General features: G+C 52.1%; 1 protein-coding gene and 1 pseudogene across 4 annotated transcripts in view; both read left to right on the forward strand.

Moving 5' to 3' along the window:
- Positions 1 to 17,352, forward strand: part of RGS12 (regulator of G protein signaling 12) — a 148,313-nt gene that overhangs the window by 3,377 nt on the left and 127,584 nt on the right. The gene's annotated exons all lie outside the window — the stretch shown is intronic.
- Positions 15,343 to 16,224, forward strand: LOC129034983 (X antigen family member 3-like; annotated as a pseudogene).

A 17,352-nucleotide genomic window follows, 5' to 3' on the forward strand; every position in this document is an offset into this window, starting at 1 on the left:
TGAACTCCTGGCTCAAGCCATCCTCCTGCCTCAGCCTCTTGAGTAGCTGGGACCCCAGGCATGTGCCACCATGCCCAGCTAATTTTTTCTCTTTTTTTTTTTTTTGGTAGAGATGGGGTCTCACTATGTTGCCCAGGCTGATCTTGAACTCTTAGCCTCAAGTGATCCTCCTGCCTTAGCTTCTCAAAGGGTTGGGATTGCAGGCACGAGCCACCGCGCCTAGCCTCTGTCTTCCTCTGCCATCTTCAAATGTCCAGGATAATCTCCTCCTCCTGGGAGCCTTAGTTTACTCACATCTGCAGATCTGTATTGCTGTATAACTTTCACAGTCTCAGGGATTAGGGCCTGGATATCTTTGGGGATCGCTATTCAGCCTACAGCAGGCTCCTCACTTGTCTTGGAAATGACTTCACTTTTCCCATTGTGTGTGAGGAGCAGCCATCTCATGCGTCTTCCCCGGGATGGGCAGGGTTTGTCCAGGGAAGGTCCCTGTGGTTTCACTTCCCTGCCGTCGGGGAGAGGTGGGAGCCGTCCTGGAAGCAGGTGTCCTGGGAAGGAAGACAAGCCTTGCTCAGGATGTAAGCCCCAGTCATGAGAGGTTGTGGGAGGTCACTCATGCTGTGCCTTTTTAGGAGGTGGGGTCATTACCATTTCCAAGCTAGATACTCCACACAGTGCTCATGCAGTTTTACCTGTGGTTTTTGGGGGCCACCGTTGCAGAAGTTGCCTAGATTCTTCCATGAAGGAGCCTCTTGCCTCAGGCTCTAGGCAAGGAACTCTTGTGTTAGAAGTTCCCTTCTTCCATATCTTTTAAGGTCTGGACTTCAGTGAAAGAGAAAAGAAACATCTAGTTTGTTCTTTCTGTTTTTCTTTTCTTTCTGCTTTTCCATGGACTTGGCTATCCCCAACTCTGTAATCATGGTGATACCCGATACGCATACACACTCTACTCACATATCTTTTCCTACCTCTTTGTGTCCCTTAGCAGTGACCTTAGTTGTCCTTGCAGCACGCCTGAAAAAGGGCTGAGTCTGTGGATCGAAGCGTCCAGTCGTAGGCATTCTCCTGACCAGCCTGGCCCCAGCCCCCAGAGGCGGGTCCTAAGTGGTCTGTTTTCTCAGGCATTTACTGCTGTTAAAGCTGCTCCTTTAAAGTTTGTTTTAGACATTATTTTTTTATTTCTCCCAAAGGCCGAGGAGAGGTTTAGCTCTCCTCTGTCCCACCAGCCTCCCTGTCCCTCTATGTGCCATCCTAATCACATCGCCATTTTTGGTGAAATCTATAGTCCTTGCTCTTGTGTGACTGTAAGCATTGCTCATTACTGAGCCAAGGAGTGCCCTGAGCACAGGTCCTCTCACACAGCCCTGTGGATTAGCATCTTCTAATCACCCACCTATCAAAATGGTTTGTTTTTCATTGCATCCAGGACACTAGCCCCATCCCCACCCCTTTGTGATTGGGAGCCTTCTCCCTGCTCCCGTTTGCCCTGGTCTCCAGGAGACCTGCTGCGCCGCTGTCACCCGCATTTCCTGCTGCTGTCCTCCATCTGTGGGGCTCCCTGTGCGCTGGGTCCTGCTCTTCTCTCTCTGCTTGGCTCAGTCCTCGTTTTGCTGAAGTCCTACTCTTTTGATACCTAAGAAACATCACATAGATTTTTTTTTTGTCCTTGATTTAGAAAACATCTTTATTTTACTCTCTGGTTACCTTTTAACTTAGCTGGGTATAAAATTTTAGACAATGATTTTTTCGGAATTTTGAAAATGTTGCTTCATTGCATTTGTTTCCGTGCTGTTGAGAAGTCTGATGCCATTCTGATTTCAGTTCTTCTGTGTGTGATCTCTCCTGCCCCAAGCTCATAGAAGTGGCTCTTTTCCCTCAGTGTTCTGAGAAACCTGATCATGGCATCTGCTTCCGTTTATTGTGCTGGGCACTCTGTGGGCCCTTTCAGTCTGAGGATAGAAGTTTTTAAATTTCAAAGATAATTTTCTTTCAGTTTTCCTGTTTTCTTTTTCTGGAACTTTTATTTGGAGGTTGGACCTCCTAGGTTGATCCTCTAATTCTCTTTTTTCTCATCTTGTTGATCTCTTTGATGTTTGTTCAATTTTTTTTTTTTTAAGAGACAGAGTCTCACTCTTTTGCCCAGGCTGGAGTGCAGTGGTGCAGTCATAGTTCACTGCAGCCCCAAACTCCTGGGTTCAAGCGATCCCTCTGCCTCAACCTCCTGAGTAACTGGGAACACAAGCATGCACCCCCACACCTGGCAATTTTTACTTTTCATTTTATTTTTTCATAGTCTCGTCATGTTGCCTCTTTGCTGTCTCTAAGAAGTCAGTCACTGTGGTAGCTGCGTTGCTCCTTTGTGTTATATAGTGAGGTGCTTTCAAGCTCCTCTTGGGATTTTTGGCTTCCAGCAGTTTGATTATGATGTTCTTAGGAGGGTTTGCTTTGTATTTGTCCTGCTCAGGGTTTGTTGAACTTCTTGGATATGTAATTTTTCACCATCTTCAAACTGCTATTAAGTTTGTTTAGTGCATTTTAAAATTTCAGTTACAGTAGTTTTTATTTCTAGAATTTTCACTTATTTTTCATGGTTTCCATTTCTCTGCTCTGTCATTTGTTTATTGTGATCATATTGTCATTAAATCTTTGAACACATACTAGCGGCTTTAATGTTCTTCTTTGCTAATTTCAACACCTGCATTATCTCAGGATCAATTTCTATTGGCTTCTTCTGACTATGGGTCACATCTTCCTGTTTCTTTGAACATCTAGTCATATTTGATGGTGTACTGGACGTTGTAGATGATGACTGTAGTAACTTCTTTTTTCTGAAGAGTGTTGATTTTTGTTCTGGAAGTTAATGTCTGGACTCAAATGAAAATCTCTGCTGCAGTCTCTGCTTGGTGCTGTTGACCTTCCGGCCGCCTCCTTCTGCTGGACTCTGGGGTCTGTCTGTGCGTGGATGGCTCACCACTGGCCAGGACCTAGGCAGAATTTACTAACAGATCTCACGACTACCTCTTCCCCAGTGACCTCCTTTCTGAGATATGCCCCTCACTGTTCAGCCACCCTGCCCTCCCCAAGCCCTATCTTGGACTCTTCAAGCTGGGAGGATCACGACTTCTACCTGTACTCTAGCCATTTTTAGAAACACATGTTTTAGTTGATGCAGCTGTCTCCTTTCAGGGGACAACTCCCCTCTACTTTCTGCCTGCTTTTCATAGCTCTCCAGGACCTCCCAGAGTTGGTTTTTGTATTTTGTGTCTGGTTGGAACTTGATGTAGCAGCATGGGAGAATGTGGGGACTGTCAATTTACGGATAGAGCTGCTGGCACTTTGATTAGTAGCCAGGCGTTGGTCTTTGGCAGTTTGCTTGTTTTTCTCATAGAGCGTTCAAGTGATGAGGGAGTGAGCACTCCAGCTAAAACAAAGTTCTTCCCCTAACAACACCTGACTTCCGTATCTTAAGTGTTAGCCTAGAATGGATGCATTTCCTGGATAGGTCAACTAACCTGACTAGCCTGGTGGCAGAGAGACTGTGCGTCCTTTATTGCCTTCCTCTGATGCGAGCACTGTAAGGATAGGGCCTATGGGCTCTTCTTTCACTTTCCAGAGGTCCATGACCCCTGGACCCCTGGACCCCACGCAGGTGTGCTAGGCTGGGGCTCCTCCAGGCTCACTGAGGGTGGGAGGGAAGGCTCAGCCTGGCCTGTGGCTGCTGTTCTGCGGTCTTCACCTCACCCCCACAGTCTTTTCTAACTCTGCGCTGCAGTTTGTCTATAAAATAAGGTTGTTGTGAGGTTTAAATAGCATGATGTGTGGAAAATGGTTAGGAGCAGTGGCTGATACCTGGGAGTCCTGGTCACCATTAGCGATGGTGCTGGTGGCATCGCTGCAGGCTTGCACTCTGGCTGCTGGGAACAGGTGCTCGCCTTGGAGGCGCCCAGGCCTTCACTGAGTGCATCTGGGTCTGGCCCCCACTGTGTGCCAGGCTGCTGGAGAGAGCAGTGCCGCGGGCTCTGCTGAGCTGGAGTGCAGTGAAGGCACTTTAGGCAGGGTGAGGGGCTGGCTTGCCCCGCCTGCTAGAGCCCCCTGCACCCCAGGGGCCTGGATTCCAGCCTGGGAGTTAGTAGAGGATCGTGTGGAAGAGGGACAGCTCTGTGGATTCCAGCCTTTAGCAGCCAGATTCCTCCCTGCGAGGCTGGGGCAGTTGGCCCTGGGAGGAGGAGGACTGCCTGGGAGGAGGAGGACTGCCTGGGCCCGCCCCTCCTAGGAGTTCCTGTGCCTGCTGGCACAAATTATCACCAGCAAGGGGCTAGCCCAGTAGCAGCCCCTGGTCCTGTCACAGTTCTGGAGACCGGAAGCCTGAAGTCAAGGTGTGGCAGAGCCGTGACCCCTCCAAAGGCTCTAGGGGAAGACCCTTCCTGCCTCTCCCAGCTGCCAGGGCTCCCGGCATTGCTAGGCTTGTGTTTGCATCGCTCCAGTCCCTGCCTCTGTCCCCATGTGGCATTCTCTCATGTGGCTTTCTCTGGGTCTGCGTCTCCCTTTTGCCTCCCTCTTTTACGGACAACTGTGGTTGCATTTAGGACCCACCGGGGAAATTCAGGATCATTGCCTCGTCTCAGAATCCTTAACGTAATCCTTTTCCAAATAGGGTCACAATCACAGCTTCTGGGGATTGGGCCCAGGTATCTTTGGGGCTGCCGTTTGCCCCACTGCACCCACCTAGACCTGGGGGTGGTGAGGAGCCACGTGAGGAGGTCACAGGGGCCTAGCGCTTTAGGCCCCAGGAGCCTCCCCGGCTGCCTCCTCTGTTACACGGGGTCTGTCCCCGGCTGCCCTCCTCTGTAACACGGGGTCTGTCCCGGCTGCCCTCCTCTGTAACACGGGATCTGTCCCGGCTGCCCTCCTCTGTAACACGGGGTCTGTCCCAGCTGCCCTCCTCTGTAACACGGGGTCTGTCCCGGCTGCCCTCCTCTGTTACACGGGGTCTGTCCCGGCTGCCCTCCTCTGTAACACGGGGTCTGTCCCGGCTGCCCTCCTCTGTTACACGGGGTCTGTCCCGGCTGCCTCCTCTGTTACACGGGGTCTGTCCCCGGCTGCCCTCCTCTGTAACACGGGGTCTGTCCCGGCTGCCCTCCTCTGTAACATGGGGTCTGTCCCCGGCTGCCCTGTGGGCAGGACAGGGGCACAGCTTGTCCTTAACATGCTTGGTGCTGAAGAGGCTCACAGTACTGTGAACATTGGCAATGATTTTATTGTCTTTCTGAGAGTGGATATGATACTAAAAGCAAAAGGACCCCTTCAGGCCTAGTGAACACAAAACAAACAGTGGTGGAACCCTCTGTGTCTTTTTCCCTTGAATCTTGTAGGTGGGTGACCAGGTGTCGGTGAATAGGAGAATCACATGTAGGAGGCTGATTGGAAATAAGACCCATTTGTTGACGAGAAAAATTGATTTCAGTCTTTCTGGGGTGTTTTGGGCTAAGGAGAGGCCCGCCAGGGCCAGGGATGGAGAGTGAGGCCGGGGTCCAAGGGCCGGGGATGGAGAGTGAGGCCGGAGTCCGAGGCCCGGGGATGGAGAGTGAGGCCGGGGTCCGAGGGCCGGGGATGGGGAGTGAGGCCGGGGTCCGAGGCCCGGGGATGGAGAGTGAGGCCGGGGTCCGAGGGCCGGGGATGGAGAGTGAGGCCGGGGTCCGAGGGCTGGGGATGGAGAGTGAGGCCGGGGTCCGAGGCCCGGGGATGGAGAGTGAGGCCGGGGTCCGAGGCCCGGGGATGGAGAGTGAGGCCGGGGTCCGAGGCCCGGGGATGGAGAGTGAGGCTGGGGTCCGAGGGCCGGGGATGGAGAGTGAGGCTGGGGTCCGAGGGCCGGGGATGGAGAGTGAGGCTGGGGTCTGGGCTGTGCTTGTCCTTTCCTGTCCTTTACCTGCCACTGTGGGTTTTGTCCAAGGAAGCAGGTATGAGGGAATGAAGGGGTGGGGGGCGCAGAGGTGACAGGTCCAGGTGGGGTGATAGGGGACCTCCGAGGCGCCAGCAAGGAGGAGGAGAAGAACATGGACGTTGGAATGAGCCAGGTTTAAACATAGCCTTTCTCCAGGGCTAGACTTGCCAGGTACAGTGTTGCCGTGCAGCATTTGGGGCACACTCATACTAAGAAGTTGTCATGTATCTGAGATTCACATTTAACTGGGTATCCTGTATTTTTTTTTTTCTAAATCTGGCAACGCCATTTACAGTCTCACTCTGTGCAGATTTAAAAACCACAAACAGAAGTAAATATCAGGTAGAGATAAAAAGGGAAAGTTAAATACAAATGGAAAGGAAGAATTGAGGAGGTTTGACCTTCAGTGTTCCAAAGATACTGAAATAGTGTTTGTTTCTGGAATCAGGAAGTTTCATCAGCTGTGGGGCACGGGGGTATCCTGGAGGGCTGTGGCCTCCGTGTGTCCTGTTCACTTTTCCTGAAGCCAGATCATCACCAGGCCGGTGCCCAGGGTGAGCTCACAGGGCAGGCTCTGCTGGACTGACCGCAGGGTCAGGTTGGCACCTGTGATGTGGCTTTGGGCCCTGGCTGTTGTGGTCTGGGGTGGGTGGGGTTGGGGGCTTGGCTCCCACTCTTGTCTGAGTGTCTTTGTGGTGTGGTGCTTCTGCAGGATTGGAGTTTCTGGAGTTCACGTTGTGTGGCCTTCAAAACCACAGAGACACAGGCAGGTGGGGCCCGCTATGCTCAGCCCCTCCCAGCCTCTTGTGACTGGTGGGCTCTGCTCCCCCTGCTTACAGAAGTGGTTCCTCCTGCCCCTTGCAGGGGGGCCTGTGTGTGCACCCACAGTACCACATCAGAAAGCCCCGGAAGGCTGTGGGGTGACGTCTCTGTGCATGAGAAGGGAGGCGACCCAGGAGTGAACAGGCACAGCTGGAGTGTGGGGCCCCTGCTCTGTGGCTAGGTTCTCAGAGCCTGGAGGCTGGGGGTGTTGGAGGAGTCACTGGGGGCCTCAGGTAGGAGGTGGGCTGTGAGCTGATTCACAGAGTCGTGGAGGGAGGGGTTAGGGCCCGTTTCAGGAGAGAGTGATTTTTGCAAATAGTGTCCTCCTGCATGGCGTGGCCCTGCTGTGCACTGTGGCATTGGGCTGTCTAACTGTCTGTGACCCTGGGGCAGCTGGCCCTGGGAGTTCGGGACCGTCACCGGTTGCCCGTTCGTAGTTGCCCACCTGGAGCTGCTGCAGAAGCCACGAGACGTTCTTGAACGAATAAACGAATGAATGAGTGAGCAGGAAAATCATGGGGCCACGAGGAAGTGGGTCTGACTGAGGGGAATGTTGAGGTTTGGGGAGGGACCCAGTGAGAGAGCCTCAAGAGGCTGGACCCAGTGGGACAGGTGCTTGGGCAGGGATTAGGAAGTGGGGAAGGACGAAGCGCTGGCAGCTGTGGGCAGGAGGAGGGTGAGGGCAGGGTGGGCCGGCAAGTGGGGTACAGCGGGGAGTCCAGCAGGAGGTGTGGCCACCATGCAAGGTGAGCCTCGGTACGGCGACCTAGGCAGGGAGGATGTGGGAGGGCCTCCGACTGGATGGGGACACAGGTGACAGCCACAGGGCGCCTGCTGGCTCCCCCAATCTCACCTCTGTGGCCCTTGCTGGAGGACACTGGAACCAGCAGTGCTGTATTTCAGCATCTGTGCAGATACTCTGTGCCTGGAGGCTCTTTTGCTTCGTGGACTCTGGGTCCTTGGAGGATCCTGCAGAGTTTCCCCTCTTTGGGAGAAGCCCCCTCCTCTTCCTCAGCAACTTGAGCTTGCCCTGGTAGTGGGGGAACAAGAGGCAGGAGGAACTAAGCCAGCTTGTCTCCCTGGGTGCCTGGCTTCCCCCCGCCCCACAGACCTGCCCCTGATGTGTTCTCTAGAAGTAAAACGGAGCTACAGAAGCCAAAGCCAGTGTTCACACTTTATGTGATTAGTATTAGTGTGATGTTAGCACAACTATTTCTTCAACTTTATATGACTTTCTGAATGCTACTTCCTTTTACTGTTGCTGGACTGTAATAGTATATATCTTTTTCTCAAGTGTTCAAAGAAACGAAGCATTCTGAAAGTTGCCAGTCTTTAATTTCTTCTTTACCTCTTCTTTCTTTCCCCTAATCATTCATATTTGTCATACTTCTGAATTCTAAAAACTGCATTATTTTTTGAGTGAATTCTCTTCTAAGCACTGAATCGCTGTGTTGCTGCCTAGCAATGTGTGGGATCTTTCTGAGATTGACAGTGGAAGAGGAAGAAAGTGCATTTGTTCCATGAAGCTGGAATTGAGGCATTTAATGTGTGTGTCCCTGATGCTCAGCCTCTTGGTTTCTTTGGATTTGAAATGTTAAAACCTCAAGAAGTGACATTTATAAAAATCCCAAGCAAAACTATGCATGATGACAAAATGCTGACCTGGGACATTTTATATATCGTACTTTTCAGTTCAGCCTAATATATTATTCAAAAACTATGCATATTTATTCAAAAACTACTCATAATGTTGGTGGCTGCTGACCTGCTGCCTAAACGTAGGTTATTAGTATTCAGATTCAGGAGACTAAAGCTGCACAGGAACTGAGACACTCTGAGAACCAGGTAGTTTTTGTTAGTGGAAATGTGAGCTTTGAGGGAGGCTGCTTTCTCCTGGGAGTGTGCTGGTGGAGAGGGAGGCAGCTGGGGCTGCGCTCTAGAGCCCAGACTGCAGTTAGCCAGCCTGGCTTTGAATCCTAACTGCCTCCAGTCGTGGTGCTGGAGCCTTTGGTTTCCTCATTTGTAAAACGGGATAATTAGACTTCGCTTGTGAGATTATGATCAGTTCGGCTTCTTTTTAGCCACTTTCCCCCGTTCTATAGGGTTTGTCTCTGGTGTATCCGGTATTGATTTCCTTAATCACCTCCTCACAGAGTAGATTTCAGGGACCATTTTTGAAACTACCTGCTATACATTGCCACCTAGATATAAGTACAGCACCATTTTGTGCTTATAGCAGGAACGGCGGCAAGTCAAACGACCCTGGAGCTATTTTGCATCACATGGCACGTTGGTTCGCTGCCGCTGTGCAGCACACTGTGTCTGTAGCTACAAGGCTTCTGGGTCAGGAGTCCTGGTGAGGCTCACGCAGGGCTGTGATCAAGGCGTCGGCCAGGGCCGCGCGATGAGGATTCGCTTCCACGCACACTTGTGTGGCTGCTGGCAGCCTCAGAAGATCCACTTCTGGGGTTGCTAATATCGCTGTTGGAAGACCTCACGTCCCTGCTGGCTGTTGGCCAGAGACATCCATTCCTTGTCACGTGGGCAGCTTCCTTGGGCGGCTCACAGCCAGGCAGTGACTTCCCTGAGAGGGAGTGAGGGAGAGCATGAGCGAGACGAAAGCCATGGTCTTTTGGTAACCTCATCTTGGAAGTGACATCCTATCTCTTTTGCACATTCTGTTTGTTAGAAGCCAGTCGCTAGGTCCAGCCTACACCCCAGCGGAGGGACTGCAGGGGCAGGATGACCAGGAGGTGGTGTCATGGGGGCCATCTCAGAGACCGCCTGTCACTGTGCACCTGCTGGTCCCAGAGATTCATGTCCCTCCCATGTACAAGATACACTCCCTGCAAGGTCCTTCCATGACAGCATCTGCTCAGAGTCCCGCGTTATCCTCTAAACTGGCTCTAGGTGGGCTGAGATGCAGCTCCTGGGGTGCACGGTACCCCGGTCTATTGACCTGAACTAGAGAGACACGCTTTCAGCTCATCCAACCACAGCCACGGTGCCATCATGGCAAGCGCCACAGGCCAGACCTTCCTGTTCAAAATGAGGGAAAATGGAGGCAGGAAGGAGCCTCAGGCGTGCCTGACTTCCGAGACCCAGCCTGGCAGATGGTGGCAGTTCGGAGGCAGGAAGGAGCCTCAGGTGGGCCTCGCTTCCAAGACCCAGCCTGGCAGATGGTGGCAGTTCCTTGTTCAAGTGTGATGATTTGGGACTGATAACTATCCCTCTGCCCTCGGAGGCTTTGATTCCTCTCTGACTCATGCTTCCCTTTGTCTGAAACACAGCAGCTGCTTGCACTTGAGTTGTTTTCTCAGCCTGCTTCCTGGCAGTAGGATTTTGGGGTCCAGCACCCACTTTTTATTTTGTACTGCCTCTGACCCTTGTAGTTCAAGCTGGCAGTGATAGTTCTAACTTTATGGGCCTCCTGGGAGTCTCACTGGTGTCCATTCCATCAGGCACAAACCATACCTGGCGTCCCTCTGAGATGAGCCCTGCTCTGCCTTGGGGTCCTGAAGGGTGAGGACTAATGCCCATAAGCTTCTTGGGGCCTGGCCGTTCCATGAGAGGCTGTGAGGCCCACCCTTCATCTCTTTACAGGGGCTCCAGCCATCTTGTTGTACCTCAGCACACAGCACCATTCCCTTGATGTCACATGCACACCAGGCTTGCCTTGGACAGAAGCGGAAGGAGGAGCTGGCTGGCTGGAGCATTGGGGGCCACCCGGCAATGGGCTGCTCAGAGAAGAGTCGGTGGCAGGAGGTGCGATGACAGTGACATGAGTTTAGAGGAGGGTGTGGAGACGAGGAGACGGATGCAGGCATCACTCCACCATGGGGAGTGTGAGTGTGGGGGCAAAGGCTGACTTGGGAAGTCCCTCTCGCTAAGCGGCACAGCCTTTCCACCCCTGTGTCATCTAGATTTCTTTAGCATAACTGGAGTTGAATATTTGGGCTCCTGTCCTGCCTTGCTTGTAGACATGTGGCACCCTCTGCTCCTCAGTCAGGCACTGGCCTTGATGACATTTCCTTCCTTAAACACAAATGGCTGTCGGTCTGCTCCGGCACCGAAGCCTCAGGATCACTGCACGGGGCCTGGGGAGGCAGTAACTGGTGCAGGGGACCGAGCAGGGAGCAGGGAGTGGTCCCGGGCATCTGAGCCCGCCCTCTGTGGCACTCTGCTTCTGTTTGGGTAGGGAATGTCCTGGGGGACGCTGGTGGGTGGGAACAACACAGCTCTTGCCTTGTGTTACTTGCCCGGCAAGTAGCAACAGCCCTCACTGGAGGAGCTGGGTTGGGCTGGGTAGAGGGGTGATGGGGTGATGGGGTTTGGGGTCAGGGAGTGACGGTGGATTCCAGGTGCTTTTTTGGAGGCTTCTTTCTAGCCCCTCACTTTAGGCAACTAAGCAATGTGCCAGGATGGGTTTTCGTCAGTTTCTGATGTTTGGTTTCCTTCTCATCTCATCACTCTCTTTTCTGAGTTGGTGCTGACCAAGTTCGTTGTTGATGGATGTGGGGTTTGGGGTGAGCCCATCGTTCACACCTCTTAACTGCCTCCCCCCACAAGCTTAGGAGCTTTATGGGATGTGTTGCCACTGGCTGCTTTTCCGGTCCTGGGATACGGCCTTTGCCGACGCGTTGCTGCTGGCTGCTTTTCCGGTCCTGGGATACGGCCTTTGCTGACACGCCTTGCTCTTGGGCAGACTGTCTTGGACATGAGCCCCCGCACCGCTGGGGACAGGCCACACTGTGGCAGCGTGTGCACACGGCGTGAGGTCCGTCTCCACTGAGCCAGCCTGGGGTGGGATTGCTGTGGGTCTGAAGAGAGAAGGCCAGGTAGATTTTCGTAAAACTAGGAATTATTTATTTTATTCATGATTACGATGGCCTTCATGTAAAACCTCATCAACCCTCTTACTTTTACTTTTTTTAGTACAAAAAAGTTCTTTTTAGAAAATGTAGAAAACATGCACAGAAATAATTACATTCAAACACTTGAGAAAGTCAAGAATGTTTCAGCCAAATAGGTTCTTGGCACCCTTCCCTCCTTCCCTCACTCGGCAGGTGTGGATCGCGCACCTGCCCGGGCTGTGGGTGTGCCAGCCTCGAGGCCTCGCGGCCCCTGCTCGTACCTAGAACTGTGCCTGGCATGGAGAGGGCGCTCCCCACTGTGAAATGTGTGGACAGATGGCAGCCTGTTTCCTTGTGTTAGCAGAACTCTTTTAAGTGCCCTGGTATTTGGGCAGGAGACGTGAAATTCTACACTCAGAAGGTCCTGCCTGACAAACAGTCCTTTTAAAAAGGGTCCTTCCTTCTTTCTTCCCAAAGTTCCAAAAATTCTTTTAGAAAGAGCAGGGCATATTTTCCTTACCTGGTGTATTTGGGTTCCAGCCAGACTCACCAGGATGACTGGGGGTGCCTGGGCAGAGTAAGCGTGCGGGGGCTTAGGAAGCATGGCCGGTGTTTGTGCGATTCTTGGAGTGGTGCCTTGGTGAGCTGCCCCAGGACCATGTGGTCAGGTGTGCGGGCAGCTCCGGGCCCAGGGACCATGTGCACAGTGCCTGTCCATCTGGTGCTGCTCGGGCACTGGCCCTGAGCTGGTTGGGGAACTGCAGGTCTGTGTCTTGCTGTGTTCCTCCCAATGCCTGCAGCACCCCAATTTTCGGCCAGACAGGGCTGGTGCACTTCAGGAGGTGAACAGAAAGAAACACATGTGACGATCTCAACAGCCGGCGTTAGTAAGAGGCTGTGTCCTCCATGTGAGGGATTCTGTTCGCTGTCACAGGGCTCGGGGCAGGTTTAGATGTGAAGCGTGTTGGCTCGGCGCTCCCCTTGCTGCAGGCGGGCCGTGGCACTGAAATGGCGAGGCACGCTCCCTGTTTGCAGATTGTAAGTCTTGGAGCGGGGCTAGCGATTCATACTTATTTCCGCGGGCGGCTGGGGTGCAAGGTGTATGGGGAGAACAGCTGGTCTGTGGTGCTGCGTGCTCTGGGTGGGCTGTGCAGCCCTGTGATGGTCTCCCCAGGCCACCACCTGGCTGCTTAAGGCCCACGCACCTGCAGGCTCTGTGTTCTTAGGTGTCTGGTGGCAGATTCTCATGCCTTTGTGTGAGACTTGTCTTTTTCTTCTGAAAGTTTTGTGGGATTTTTTTCATCTCCCTGCTCAGGGCTTGGTGGGCCCTTTACATTAGAAGATTCTTGTCTGCCTTTAGCTCTGGGAAGCGGCTGGCACTGTTCAGGGCTGGCAGCCGCTCTCTCAGGATTGTGCTGTCATCTGTTGCGTCCCGGGTTACCTGTGCCCTCTGAGGCTCTTTGTTGAAGGCTGAGAGGTCTTCCTGGAAGGGACTGTTTTCCTTACGTTGCAGCCTGAGCCTGCGTGGAGTCCCAAACGCGGTTGGCACTTGCAACACTGCTGAATGACAGGTGTCCGCTGAGGGGAACCATGCTGGGGAGGAGCTGGGGCCTGGGAATGGCAGGTGTCTGCTGAGGGGAACCGTGCGGGGGAGGAGCTGGGACCCGAGAATGGTAGGTGTCTGCTGAGGGGAACCGTGCAGGGGAGGAGCTGGGCCTGGGAGGCCAAGGCAAGGGCTGTCTCCAGTGCACGCCGCACCCCAAGAAGGGAAGTGTGGAGAGATATTGACTGGTGGCTCAGTAAAATGGCCTGGAAGTGGCCTTGGTGATTCCAGAATCTGCCAGCTCACTCCCTTTGGCACCATGTCCTTCCGTATCCAGGGTGGGCAGGTCCATGCTGCTCTGGGTCCAGGGAAGGTCTGGGAAGAGTGGCCAGGGACTTGGAGGGCCCCTCAGGTGAATGGTGGAGGTGGCTGGATGCAGGGATGGCCAATGCGGGTGTGCATGGGTGTGTCTTGCGGGGCAGGCGTCAGATCGTCTGGTGTGTGTCCCTGATGTGGTGGGAGAGGGAGTGCCGGGTGGGTGTTCCGCAGCTGTGGGCACTGTGAAGTGCTGGTGGGGGAGGCTGCTTGGACATGATGACTATGGGAGGGTGTGAGGTGGGCAGGCGCCTGCGGGGGCAGGTCCCAGCTGGAGAAGGTGGCGTGGTGTCTTGCTGTCTCAGGCCCTTCCTCTATGAATCCACGTAAGTGTGGGTAAGCCAAGAATAGCCCAGGTTCAAATCCACCTTTGCTGTTAATTGGCTGTGTGCTGGTAGACAAATTACTTAGCTTCTCTGTGCCCCCACTCCCTCATCTGCACGCGAGAATTGTAACAGAGCCTTCCTCAGAGTGATGGTGTTTAGGATGACATGCGCTGCACAGCAAGTCCTGGCAGTGGCGGCCGCCATTGCAGCCCGTGGGGTCACCCTGGAGGCTGTGATTGCTGATGTTGTGCTGTTCTTGTGCCTCGCTCTCTTCTCCTCGGTGTGCCCAGGCTCTCTCTGCCCTCGGAGGATGGCTTCTGTCTCGCCTCACACTGTGTGCATGGTCAGTGCGGACGGGTGCTGGCTTGGTCTTTCCGGCCCTGCCTCGCTTGGGGCCTGCTGCATCGTAGCTCAGGGCTAGGACCCATCTCTGTACCTGCAGGTCTGGGGTGCTGCCCGGCATGAGTGGAGGAGTTTATCAGAACAGGACCTTTTATAGGAGGTTTTAACTTTGGAAAGGAATAGAAAAGGGTCATGGCAGCAATATTTATTTCTAGATCACCCTGAGTTTTTTTTCTTTGTTTTGTTGTCCTCTTTACACCATGAGTTTTTAATGATGAATGAGTGAAGGAGTGACAGTAGGGGTTGAGCATCCCTAATCTAGATGCTCCAGAATCAGAAACCTTCTGACACCGATGTGACGCCTCAGGCATAGCTGAGCTAGTGACACCTTTGCTTTCTCATGGGTCAATGTACACAAACCTTGTTTCATGCACAAAATTATCAAAAATACTGTACAAAATTACCCTCAGGCTGTGTGTATAAGGTGTGTATGAAACATAAATGAATTTCCTGTTCAGACCTGGGTCCTATCCAAACATATCTCATTGCGTATATACAGATGTTCGGAAATCAGAAAAAATCCACAGCACTTCAGGTCCCAAAAATCTCTTCTAAGGGACACTCAGCCTGTGTGACGTGGTCGGTGACTCCTGATGGGAGGTGGCAGTGCTGTGGGCGAGTGGGGACCTTCGTGTCACATCCCATCTGTGCCTCGGGGCTTGGATGAATTACTTCTGGCTGGACCTTGTTCCCTTTTCCACACAATGAAGAGGCTGGGTTAAATGGTCTCCAGTCAGGGTGTTTCAAAGTTAGCTGGAAGGTGTGTGGGGGGAGGTTGGAGCTTCCTGGCCTTGCCCCAGACTTGCTAAGTCAGAGTCCCTGGGAGGTGCAGGGGCTTGGGAGCGGGCGTTCTTACTGCTAGCCCTGATGGTGTAATGGAAGTTCAGCTGGAATCCAGTACCCCGTGGTCTTCTGAATTTCACTGTCTGTTCTGCTAGCTTTACTATTAATTGATACAGTTTAAAAAACAATTAAACTATAAGCTGAACTTACGTGATTATCTTGGGAGGCCAAGGTGGGCGGATTGCTTGAGGTCAGAAGTTTGAGACTAGTCTGGGCAACATAGTGAGACCTCGTCTACAGAAAAATTAAAACATTAGCCAAGGTTCACTGGGTGTCTTCTCCTTGGCCCCTTCGCCCATGTGGTTCACATTGCAGACCTGCGAGGGTGTGAGGGTTGTGTTCCTGCGTTCCGGACTCTTCACCCACTACCGAGAAGCAGCTATGTGAAATATGAGTTGGCAAGGAAGATCAGCATGTAGGCTTAGACCAAGACGGTATCTGCAGCCCCTGAGCTAACTGGGTCTGTGCTTGAGCCCAGTGATGAGAAGCCTCAACTAGAGGAACCACCACCTGAAAGTCGGGGTCCTACACCTGGCCAGGAGAGAGAGGATGATCACGGTGCCGCTGAGATTCTTGTGCTTGACCAGGAAGCTGATCTCTGGGAGCTGTCTCAAAAGACTGGGATGAATGTGGAGATGGTCCTGATGTCCGGGGAAGATTCTGCCGAAATCAGAGCAATTTAAATTGCCAGAAGGAGGTGAAGGGCAACCACAGGTTCCAAGGAAGACAAGCTGAAACAATGCAAAGTGGTTTTCTATTAGATAAATGACTTAGAATATCTCAATACAGTTTTCTCCAAAAAAAAAAAAAAAAAGTTAGCCGAGTACGGGGGTGTGCTCGGTGTGGCTTGAGCTCAGGAGTGAGTTTGAGGCTGCACCGAGCAATGACTGTGCCACTGCACTCCAGTCTGGGCGATGGAGTGAGACCCTGTCTCTAAAAAATAAAAACAAATAAACGTGATTATAGATAATAAGATATTACTTACATAAGTTACAAACCATTTCTTTTTAATAAGCAGAGGCCCATGACAGTAAGAGTCTAGTAGAAAAATTGAGTGGACTGCATAGAACACATTATCCATCATTATGTCACACAGTGTGAGGCGGATGGTGCGAATAAACTGGGAAGTCATGTCTTTCATTGAGGCAGCATCTATTCCTGTTTGGAAGAGAAAGCCGAGAGGTGTTCTGTTCCCCGAGGAAGCCATAAAGGCTTCATGACCTGCTGTCCTGGGGCCGTTCACAGTGATAGCTGGCACTTGCTGTAACAGAACAGCAGCACCTTTGTTGTGTGACAGGCTTTTCTGAGCGTGCTTTAGTGAGACCGTTTTACGCATGTCCTGCTTTCCCTCTCCCCTCACCCGTGACAAAGTGACTCCCCCTTGTATTTGTTTCCTGGGGTTGCTGAAAGAAATTACTACAAACTGGGGGGCTTAAGACAACACGCATTCATTCTCCTGCGTTTTCGGGGGCCTCGTGTCTGCAGTCGGTGTGACCTGGCTGATGGCAGGTGTGGCGGAGCTGGTTCCTCTGGCGACTTTAAGTCTGCTTCCTTCACCTTTCCAGCTTCTGGAGGCGACCGCCTGCCCGTCTGCCTGGACTCGAGACCCATCCTTGAATCCCTGCGGTCTCTGCATCCTTCCTCACGTGGCCATCCCCTCTGGCTCTGACCCCAGGCTCACACAGGCGCACCCCACACTCTCCCCATCTCTAGAGCCTTCACACGGTCACGTGGATGGGAGGAGCCATCCAAAAGCTTGGGAGTGAGGACGTGGGTGTATCAGGGGCCATCAGCCAGCCTGTCACACCTCTTAAGAAGATCCCCAGACGTGTTTCTTGGCCAACTTTTACACTTATTCATTTATTTTTTAATGATGAACATTAAATAGTTAAATGCCCAGTCCTAATATTTAAATTATTAATACAGTACTACTTAGATATTGAGTAATGTAATTTATATTCATTTTTTACTCTTTTCCATCAAAACATAATTTTACTAAGTACGCATATTGTATGTCCGTGTTTTGTCATCACTGAAGCCACTTTTGGAGTCACCTAGTAATAGCTTTTCCACTTTATCTAGTTCTGTAGCTTTTATTTGTGTAAATTACTTCAAATCTGTTTATGATCTTATTGCTGGAAACTTTATCCCAAGACACAAAAATCTCTTCTATTAGAAGTTATTAACTTTAAAACAATTATTTCTTTATTTTATTTTATTTTTTGAGACAGCGTCTCGCTCTGTCGC

Source organism: Pongo pygmaeus, chromosome 3 (genome assembly GCF_028885625.2).
Source record: "Pongo pygmaeus isolate AG05252 chromosome 3, NHGRI_mPonPyg2-v2.0_pri, whole genome shotgun sequence".
NCBI lineage: Eukaryota > Metazoa > Chordata > Mammalia > Primates > Hominidae > Pongo > Pongo pygmaeus.